Source organism: Asparagus officinalis, chromosome 2 (assembly GCF_001876935.1).
Source record: "Asparagus officinalis chromosome 2, Aspof.V1, whole genome shotgun sequence".
NCBI classification, from domain to species: domain Eukaryota; kingdom Viridiplantae; phylum Streptophyta; class Magnoliopsida; order Asparagales; family Asparagaceae; genus Asparagus; species Asparagus officinalis.
Genome location: NC_033795.1, coordinates 69,862,820 through 69,874,148, shown reverse-complemented (window position 1 = coordinate 69,874,148; position 11,329 = coordinate 69,862,820). Strand labels below are relative to the sequence as shown.

Below are 11,329 nucleotides of genomic sequence, written 5' to 3'. Positions count from 1 at the left end.
TATGAAGTGCATCCAGCCTTAAATTCATCATCAATGTTCTTCCAGATATTCATAACAAATTCTTTGGAGAACAATCTTAATCAAAAGGGGTTGGAAGATCTTTCTAGTTATGCTTAAATTGTTTATTTTTTGTACATAATTTTTTTATAATTTTTTGTTGGTCGATTTTGTGTGACATACTCAAGCTAGAGAAAATTAAAGATTATAGATATTAGCCAGGGCTAGGGTTACACTTATGTTGTAGGATGTTTGGCAGAGACTACTAGATTACGATGAATCAAGTGTACAGTCTTGTAACTACTGCTTACTCGACATGGTTGTGATCTAGAAACTCTTTCTTACTAGAGAAGAAGTCCCTCCTCATGAGGAGGAAGAGTGGATGTAGAGTTTATCCAAATTAATATAAAAATCACATGTGTTTGTAGTTGTGTTTGCTTGCACTTTGTTTTATTTATTTTATGCTATATTTTTGTGATTACTTTTTAATTCTCAAATAAAGTGTGAAATCCTATTCAACCCCCTTTCTAGGCTTGCATCTAGATCCCAACACGACCATGATAGAAACTTTGCATATCAACAACCATCATATGTATAATATTCCACCATATAATGGGCTAACCTAACCTTAGTCATTTTTATTGGACTTTCACTATTCCTTGAACAACTATCTTGATTCTAATATTACTTTACTACTCATTTGAGAGAAATCACATTCCACCAAGAGTCATTACTACAAAAGCGTCTATTAATAATGGTTAATAGAATTGTTGTTGTTAACAAAGCCTATTGGAAACGCACATTTATGAACATGATCCTTTTCCTTCAATTACAAACAGTTAGCTGAAAAATAATGTAAAAATAGGCAAATTGAAAAATTAAAATTTTGGGGGGATGTTAAATCTCATTGTGGCCCCTGGTTAAAAGGGGTAGGAAAAATGAATAAGAGTAATCCTTGTGCAAAGGGTGAGAAAACTTTTCCAACGATCCATTACTTTATCTCTCTAAGTTTATGTAATTTTTCTTTTAATTATCATGAAATTGATCTCAAAATTCGGATCTCAGTTCCATGAGAGAGAGTTCACTAATCTTTGTTATTAATTGCATGTCTATATTTTTTAAAAAACAGATCCCTTCCTCACCTAGCGAAACGATAATCAACCAGTCATCATCAATTTTCCAAATGCTTGATTGAAGTTCCAGAATGCACCCTAGCCTCTACCAACACAACAAATACCCTCGATTTCTTCAACATCATGAAAACCTTCATCATCCTCTTCTACTCTTGGATCTCCTTCAGATAGACCCTCCTCATCCTGGGCTATGTTGTCACCAACACCTAACAGTATGTAAGATAAAATGTAAGAAAACTAATTTTGTTATCATCACTTCATTTTTAGACCTTTTTCTTCTTTTTTTACCCTTTCTTTCTTACAATTAAAGCAATGAATTTGTTTCTAAAACTCAGATCAAGGTCACTCAATTATCTTATTAACATTTGTAACTAATTTTAAATTTATGGCATTGTTTTTCACTCTCAACTATTTCATAGGTCATGACAATCTCAAGTTCTTTCTTTGTATTGCACACGATGCTAAGGATGGTGGATGAATTCCTTTAAATGGATATACATGTTGTGCACTCCACTTGTTTGATGAAATGCCAATATGTGACTTATTGGCCTATAATATTGGATTATCTCCTCAAGTTTTAATATTAAGAGTTGATACTTATCTATTATATAATTAACACCTTAATTGTTACATGCAAAATCCTTTACTTGATATCATGCAAAAGGACAAAAATTTTGGTCGTGGAGAAACATGGGATTCTCAACAACAAAGTTATCAATTCTATTAACGCAAGGTATGAACTTTTTGGTATTATTACATGTTAAACTAGTGTTGCATATTTGCTATGGCAAGCTGAGCTTGTAAAAAAAAAATTTGTTAAGAGAATTAGCATGCATTTGGCCTACAAGCTTATACAAAATGAGGGCATGGAATTGGTTTGAATTTTTTTCTTTCAACCTATTGCTTAGAAATGGTTTGTTTAAAACTATAAGAAGCTAACTATTAATTTCCCATTCAGATGTCATGAATTTTTAGTTTTAAATCTTTTGTATACTTTGGTCATTGAGTGGATATGAAAATTCTCAGTACTTTGCTAGCAATTGGTAGTTTTGTCCAGAGGTGATGATTTGTCCTAATTTTGCCATCTTTCTTCTATCAATTATTATAATTTTATTTTTGCTATTAATAATGACTTTAATCTAAAGTTTATTTTAGAGTTATTGGTTGATGATAAGATCTTATAAGACTTTTTGTTTATTAATTAGGTAAACATTGTCTAAGATTATAATTAAGACAAGTAGGGTTATGATCTATGCGCTAACAGTTAAAATGAAAGATGTTAAAGAAAGAGTTTACTATTTTCAATGTTCTCTGTTTTTTCATTAGCAGCTCAATTAACTTTGAAGCATAATATTTGGCACGGCCATGCCTAGGTTCAAGCATGATTATTGTATTGTTAATGTTTTCTCTCTTTGCTTTGAATATAAGCTCTATTAGCAATGTGTTTTTTTTTCTCTCGTCCTTTTTAAGATGATCATGTTGCAATTCTCTGTTTTTAGTTACCTAATTTATTTTTAAAATTTTTTACTGTGTGCAGCGGATTCCAAGATGATAATGGTATGTGATTCCTTTCTGTCATGAGATCACAGCCTTTCTAAAACTAATCTATAGTGGTAAATACATCTTTATCTCTCTTTTGTGGAATATTATTAAATTGCAAATGGTTTGGAACTTTGGATTATCTGATGCTTAGGAAAAATTAATTATTTAAGAATATTAGCGACAATGCCCTGGCCGGTCCCTTCGAAAAATGAGTGTACAAATATGTGTCGCCTCGATCAATTTAGAAGTTTCACTCCACTTGACATTATTTAAAGTGTTTTTCGTATGTAATAGTATTCATGTCTTTGAAGCTGTGTTATCCTTTTGTATAATATTTTGGATGCTATACATGAAGATGTTTAAAACTATAACTATTTGTGAATATAATGTTAATAACTATTAAAACCTAAATCTATAGAGGCTTGAATTTTCTTTTTCTATTTCTAAATTTCTATTACTTTTGGCAAGCATAGGCATGATATGGATGGAGGCTGCAAGGTGATAGATGGTGAAGGAGAGATTAGTTTGGTGCGATGTAGTGAGAAGAAGAAGCCAGAGACATGATGAAGGAAAGACTTGCAACATTGATAAGATATGGGCTCACTGTGGTCTTTATTGTTCAAGTATTCTTAATCATAGTTTATTTCTTTTCTGCTGTAGGTCTTTTGGGTAAGTTTTGATTTATTAGATTATATTCATGATATACATGTGAACATATGCAAGCAAGACAAATGCTATCATAGCTAGATTAGCATAAAAAAATATAACTTGGATCTTTAACACAAGACGATTAGTCCTTAAATCAAAGAACACCAAGCTCTGATACCAATTGTTAGACCCTAGAGGGGGAGGGTGATTAGGGTCTTATGCTAATCTAATCCAATTTTATGCCAATTAAAACTAATTAATAAATTATCCTTGCAAGAGAGATATACAATATGTTACAAGCAAGAATAAGCAATATGAACAAAGGTAAATATCCTAGCAATGAGATATACTATGAGATATATGCAAGGATATATAATTAACACAAGGGTAAACAATCTAAACTAGATAGTGGGTAATATAATCAACAAGCAATATACAAAGGCGATATAAGATATGAATATAAAAATAAGTGCGCCAAAGCAATCACTAACGAACGATATGATTACGGAGTTTGGTCCCCACGATCTACGTCTCCACTCCTCACCTCGAGGAGATCTCCTCTATCACAACCGAGTTTTTTACGTTTACCCGAACAACGTTTACACCTCATAATACGGTTTTCTAATTTACCGAAAACTCTACAACTCACACACTCTTGCAATCCCACTCTACACCCTCTCAAGTGTTGGAACTAGACGTGTCTCCCTCAAGTGCTCGGATACAACCTCTCCTAAGGTTCGTCAACCAACGCCACTCCTCTTGGGACGATCCCTGACTCTCGCCACACACTTCTCTCGATGTACAAGTGTATTACAAGGTGATCCTCACAATAAGCACAATTACAATAAATGATTGTTCTCTAATATGGATGAGAACACAATGAAAGCTCACACTCAATTGTTAAAACACTCACCAACCCAAATATATTATGTATGAAAATACAATAAGCTTAATGTGGGTGTGTGTAAACAATGAGTGAAATAAAATCTAACTCAAATAGCAAACTAGCAATAATAAGAATATGAAAATCAATAGTAAAATTGCTAGAGAAAAGAGTTAGAAAACTTCTCTATAAACACAAAGAGAGAATGATGAAATATTAAGGATGAACTCCTCAACAACTGATGTAAGCTCCTCTTTGTAAAAACAAACCACAAACTTAAAACAAACTAAAACAGGCTTAAACCCTTGTTAAACTTTTGCTTAAAAACTTCTTAGATTGCTAAGAGAACTGAGATCAATGTGGTATTTATAGCCTCCCAAAACCTCAGCCAAAAACTCCAAACAAAAGACCAAAAAGCCCACAGAATCGGAAATCAGATTCTGTACAAAAAAAGCCGTTGGAGTAAACGACGGTCGACCGTGAAAATCTCACGGTAGACCGCGAGCCACTTTTACTTACGCGGTCGACCGTGGGAATTTTTGAGCTCTGACGGTCGCGTGACGGTCGACCGCGAAAGTTTCTGCAGCCCACTCAGCAAAAGACACAGGCGCGGTCGACCGTGGTAGTCAACCGCAAACTGACATAAGAAAATAACAGTTTAGACACAGTTTGATGATTTTGAAACCCTTTTTAAAAATATCAAATAAATTCCAAAAAATATAAAACTTTGGAAAATGATTGTAGATATGATAATACACATGCAAAATAGTCCAAAACATGAAAATGTGAATACATGAGTTTTGACATTTTAGCTTAACTATGTTTTGAAACATTACAAAATAATTTTGTAGACTTAATAAAAGATGTATATGATTATTGTTAAGTCTATAAACCAAGAAAATAATATTTTCACAAATACAATAGAAAATGAAATTAACATCTGAGTATGTATATGAAAATATATTTGTTTCATATCTAAGTAGTTAAACCAAATCACAAAAATAAATATGAAATATGTAATTTCATATTTATAAACATGAAAGCCAAAACTTGTGTTGTATATATATATATATATATATATATATATGACTACATATATATACAAAGAAACCAATAAAATGTGTGTGTATATGATATTGAGCTTAACGTACTTAACACACATAATATAACACCTAAACTAAATTACCCAAGCTTGATCTTGATCTTCATTGTAGCTCAACTTGATAAACTTGTGGATGAAGCTTGAACTTGGATCTTCAACTTGAATTGTATGGCTTTACTCCACAATTCCGTCAGCTTCCATTTGATATGATCGTGAATGTTCGATTCCATCCATCCTCCAACTCATTGTTTGCCTATAATAAATACGAAAACACAAACACTAAACAAACAACATTAAAAGTAAATTGTTTGTTAAACATCATCAAAACAAGAAGGCCAACATTTAGAATACTATAAGGGTTGATGATATTCAATCACTTGAAGATGGCATGCTAGCCCATCTATAGAAAATAGCCTCTTATAATTCACGAGGTGCTAAGAACAAGCTTGTTTAGTGGAAGAATCACCAAAAAGAAATGCAAGCTACAGGAGAGCAGCCCTAGAGGGATTTTGAAGGGGATATGCGATGACAGCACTAATTAGTGTGGATTTACTACCCTCTAACAAGAGACAGAGTCGATCAGGAAGGCTGTACATGTCCAAAGACATGTCCTCAAAAGAGGAAAACCCTATCAGAGTCTCTATATCCTCAGCAATACCAAAATAACCCCTCATGACAACGGGACCAGTAGAGGAGCTAATTGTAAACAAAGAGAAAAAAGGACGAACCAAGTTAGAACCAAAACTATGTGTCATTTACGTGGATCTACAAGTATTTACAAGGAACAACATTTACATAGGCTAATGACATGGAAACCCTCAAACTAAATTGTGAAAACTTGCGCAAAGATGGTTTCAGTAGCATTGTGTAAAGGGTTAACCCTGCGTAAAGGTGAGGTAGTAGTCGAAGGGGTTTTACCCTCGATTTGCAAGTTTGACAGGAGAGGATCCCTCTTGACATAACCATGGGATCTCGTACCCCTCACTAGCATCACCCATTGTGGAATGGTGGTGCCAGACCCTTGATTTTATCGGTGGCTCATTGGGTGATTTCTTGGGTTCACAAGCATTTATGCAGAGTTAGAAAGGGGAAAGTGAGGATGAAGATGAACAACCCCACTTACTTTTATAGTTTACACTGGTCGTCAGTTTGCTGCCATGTGGCAAGATCTCAACCATTCAACCCCACGTACAATAAGTTCATGCAACACCTCGAAAAGAGTGTAAAGACCTATTTTCACCAAAAATATTTGGTTTTTAGCATAATTTTTAGAGCCTTGGCTCTTCAACCTAGCATCCACTCATATCAACAACAGAAAAATAAATTTTTTTCAATAAGATGAGACAAATCTCTTGACCAAGTCCCCTCAGAAAGTTTAACAGTACACTTCTCTTGAGGTGGCTACATCCTAAGTTCTATAGCACACTTCAACCAGCAAATTCCACTACCAAAGGCATGCTCTAGACTCTTCACCTACATCATCAAAATGACATTTCCCCTGGTCCATAGGAAGATACAAGTGACTCTCACATCGAGGACGTTCCCTAATATAACAACCTCTCACTTCATGCATACAAAAAGATCTCTCTCTCACAATCATTATCACTCTGACAACACCATAGCTTTGTCAACTCACTGCTGAATCTACAAATTTATATCTCAACCAATCTGATGTCCGCATCAGATGTCAATCCAAGTTAACTGCAAAGATAATGTTGATCAAAATTGACTTTCCAATAGGTCTCTCCGCCTCTAAGGAAATCTATCACTGAGTTTAATAGTGTACTTCAGACGACAACACCCACTACTCGTTGGCACATTCCTACACTTCTGCTAATGTCTTCAAATGACTTTTTGTTGATTAACGGGCAAAGGTTGTTGATCTCGACATTGTGGTGGATTAACATCATACCACTGTCATAGATGATTGCTTCCATATTTGACATCAAACCTAGTGCACTGACATCTCAACTCTAATTATGTGGACCAAACATGCAATTATTATGTTTCGGTGTATTCAATGGTACACGTCTGTCAGGTTACACTTCAGCAAGTTAACAACAAACCTTTACTTAAGGGGATGGACTGCTACATTCAACATTAAACTATGGCAACGATCCTATCATTTTACTACAAAATGCTACTGCAACTATGTTCAAAAGTAAACCTCTCATGGGATAGATCTTAGCATGTTTAACATCATCCTCTGTTAAGATAGCTGCCGACTAAGTTCATAAATAGACCTAGGGTCGTAGCCTGCTTGTCTAATTAGATAACACACCACTATTGATCATTGGACAATTTTTCGATGGGCTCAATAGTACTCCTAGGTTTAACAATACACTTCTACCTATATATATACATCTCAGTACAACCAAGTTTAATAGTACACCCCAGTTTAACACTACACCTCTACTAAGATGACCATCTATGTTCAACACTACACCTATGACAACAGTCCCTCTAGAAGTTTTAATGTAAACCACTTTTGAAATCACCCCGATAGGTTCAATAGCACATCACTATCGGTATGGATCTTAAAAGAGGTTTGAAATTCAATTTTACTATTTATTTCAGGTTGATAAACTGTTGTCAGTCGACTGATGGATCTTATCAATCGACTGATAAACTCGTCTGGAATTACCAAAAGTTTTTGTTTTTACGACTGATAAATTATCAGTCGACTATTGAGGTCATCAGTCGACTGATGAGATCATAAGTCGACCAATGAGCTGTGACTTGTCTGTAACGGCTAGCTTATCAATCGACTGATGAACAGTATCAGTCGACTGACGCCTATAACGACTAGTTTTTTTAGCTTTATGTTTTTTTACCTTTTTGTTGAGTTTTCTTGGTTTTGGGCTTTGGTTTTCATCCTATAAATACCCCTTACTATTTCACTTCATAAAAATCATCTAAGAGGGTTTTAACAAGTGTTTTAAAGAGTTTAAGAGATCGTTTAAGTTTCTTTTTCAAGTTTGGTTTTTCTTTAGAAAAAGGAAGCCTACATCATCGTTTGAGGAATTCATCCTCAATCTTTTTCATCCTACTCTTTGTGTTTATAGAAAAGTTTTCTACATCATCGTTTGAGGAATTCATCCTCAATCTTTTTCATCCTACTCTTTGTGTTTATAGAAAAGTTTTCCTAACTCATTTATCTAGCATTTTATTCTTATCTTTTTCATCCTACTCTTTGTGTTTATAGAAAAGTTTTCCTAACTCATTTATCTAGCATTTTATTCTTGATTTTTATATTTATATCATTGCTAGTTTGTTAATTGAGTTAGATTTTATTTGAACTCATTTTATCACACACATCCCTATTTGAGCATTTAGAATTTTATACATTATATATTGGGTTGTGGGATTGTGATATTGTGAGAGTGAGCTTACATTGAGTTCTCATCTATTGTAGAGAACAAATCTTGTATTTGAGCCTTATTATGAGTTACACATTGTATTACACTTGTACACCGAGAGGAGTGTGTGGTGAGAGACGAGGTCGGTTCTAAGAGGAGTGAGGTCGGTAGTAAAGCCTAGTAAGAGGTTGTAATTTCGAACACTTGAGAAATGTGACATGGCCTAGGCTAGCACTTTGAGGGTATAGAGTGTGTTTACTTTGTATGTGTTGTAAACGTTTGTCAGTAAGCGTTGAAAACCGATTGTGAACATTTTGAGTGAATGTCGAAAACCCGTCATGATAGTGGATTCCCCCCGAGAGTGGGGAGCAGAGACGTGGGTCGGAGGGACCGAACTTTGTGATCATATTATTTTATTTGAGTTGTTCATTGTGTCCACTATTTGTTTATATCGTTTCTTATTTATTTTCCATTTGCATATATATCCTTGATTTAATTTAATCGAATATCTATCCTGCTAGGATAAATTTGTTAATAAGTTTTAAATTAGTATTAATATTGGATTAGATTAACATAAACCCTATTCACCTCCTCTAGGGTGCTTTCAATTGGTATTAGAGCTTGGTGCTCTTTGATTTGTGGCTTAACCGCATTGAGTTAAAGATCCAAGCTTTCATATTGTTGTTAATCTTGTTTTAATATTTCTTTTTGCTTGCATAACATATTATGGATATGCACGGTGCACCTAGCTTACTTTATGCTATTAATATTGTTCCTAAAATTAATAATTTTCCCTATGCACAATGGTGTATTAGATTTAAGATTTTTGTTAGATCTAGACCCTTTGATTTATGAGAGATTATTGATTATGCTTATGTTGTGCCCACATTGCAGATTCCAAGTAGAGCAACGAAGATAAAAGAATATTTACAATGAACAAGTTTTTGTTAGTATTCTTACATAATGTATTTGATTCATCTTCTTCTAATAAGCTTGATTCTTTTGATAGTGCTTACACATTATAGAAATTTATAGAAGCACATCAAGGGAACTTGGAGGAGATCCAACACGCTTTGGCAGCTTCTTCCTTAAGTTCAAAAGGAGCATCTTCATGTACACGGCCACTAGGCTTTAGCCTTAGTGAGGTATGCGAGTCCGATAATGATGATGAATTATCTATTGATGAACTTGCCCATGGATATAAATTATTAATGCATAATTATAAGAAGTTGCAACAAAATTTTGTAAATTTAAAAGCAAGTATGTTGCATTAAAACCAAGACATGAGTTATTAGCTTCTAAGTTTGATTCTATTTCTAATAAAAATGGGATCCTAAAAGAAAATAACGATAAACTTAAATTGGATCATGATTCTTTAATTTCAAACATTGATAATTTAACTCATGAGAAAAATAATGCCATATTAGAAGTAGAAAACATAAAAAATAATGTTAGCTCTTTTGTGAATAATTATATTTGTTCATAATGCCATATTAGAAGTAGAAAACATAAAAAATAATGTTAGCTCTTTTGTGAATAATTATATTTGTTCTACTTCTAATAACAATGCTTGTATGCAAAAATTATATTTGTTCTACTTCTAATAACAATGCTTGTATGCAAAATGATGAGTTGAATCTTGTTAAGGATAGTATATTATCTTTGGATTCAACCCTTAAAACATGCATTGCTAATAATAACAAGCTTATGGACTTGTGTGCAAAGTCCCGTGTAAATTCTTCCAAGAAACCTACACACTATGCACATATGTATAGCAAAATTTATAAGTGTTCTATTTATGGCCGTAACAGCCATATTTCTAAATTTTGTTATAATGCACAAAAACTTATAAAGTCTAATTATGTTAGTGCATCCCATCAAGCTTCTTCATCTCATACACATGTACACATACATAATGATCATCATAAACATGCCCATATGTACAAATGTGATTTTTGTCGTCATTTTGGTTATTTGACCAAATTTTATTTTGATTTGAGAAGAGTTTCCCGTTTGCAAAATAATTTCAAAGAAAATCTATTTTTGCAGATGCGTCACGTGCACAACCAATTGGTCAACGCAAATTACTTCAATCTTTTTATTGCACAAATTACAATCGTAATGGACATTTATATAATTTTTGTTTTGACCGTATCAGTGCACAAAATGCGCCAAAATGGGTTCATAACCTTAGGGCTTTAAGCTTAAATGATAGAGGTCATGTCTTTAAATCTTTCGGCACTAAGAATGCTTGGGTGCTAAAACAAAATTAAAATGAAATTTTTTAATTTTGTCGTTTTATAAGTTTTTTTGTATGAGTTAAAAATGATTTTTTTTGTCTTATGGAAAATTTATGAGTATATTTAAATATTTTATAAATAAATTATTTTTGTGTGAAATATTGTTTAAGGTATATCTACTCATTAATTAAATGAGTGTTTACAATTATATATATACACTAATATTTAAAAGCATAAAAATCAAAGTTTATTTAAGAAACTGATTTTGAGCTTATTAGTCGACTTATAAGTCGACTGATTCCTTCAGTCGACTTATGAGTCGACTGACGGACTCAAATTGATTTTGGGTTTGAATTTCGTCTGCAGATAATTTTTTTTGGTTCTGACCCGACCCGTTCTCACCTGCTCATCCTGGTCGTTCTTCT

General features: G+C 33.4%; 1 long non-coding RNA gene across 3 annotated transcripts; it reads left to right on the top strand.

Annotated features, from left to right (window-relative positions):
- Nucleotides 894–3,392, top strand: LOC109831578. Of its 3 annotated transcripts, XR_002244468.1 has the most exons (4): nt 894–963; nt 1,127–1,358; nt 2,668–2,743; nt 3,146–3,392. It is a non-coding gene; the product is annotated as an uncharacterized LOC109831578 (long non-coding RNA). The 3 variants fall into 3 exon arrangements; XR_002244467.1 differs by lacking the exon at nt 894–963 and having other exon boundaries at nt 978–1,358; XR_002244469.1 differs by lacking the exon at nt 894–963 and having other exon boundaries at nt 978–1,863.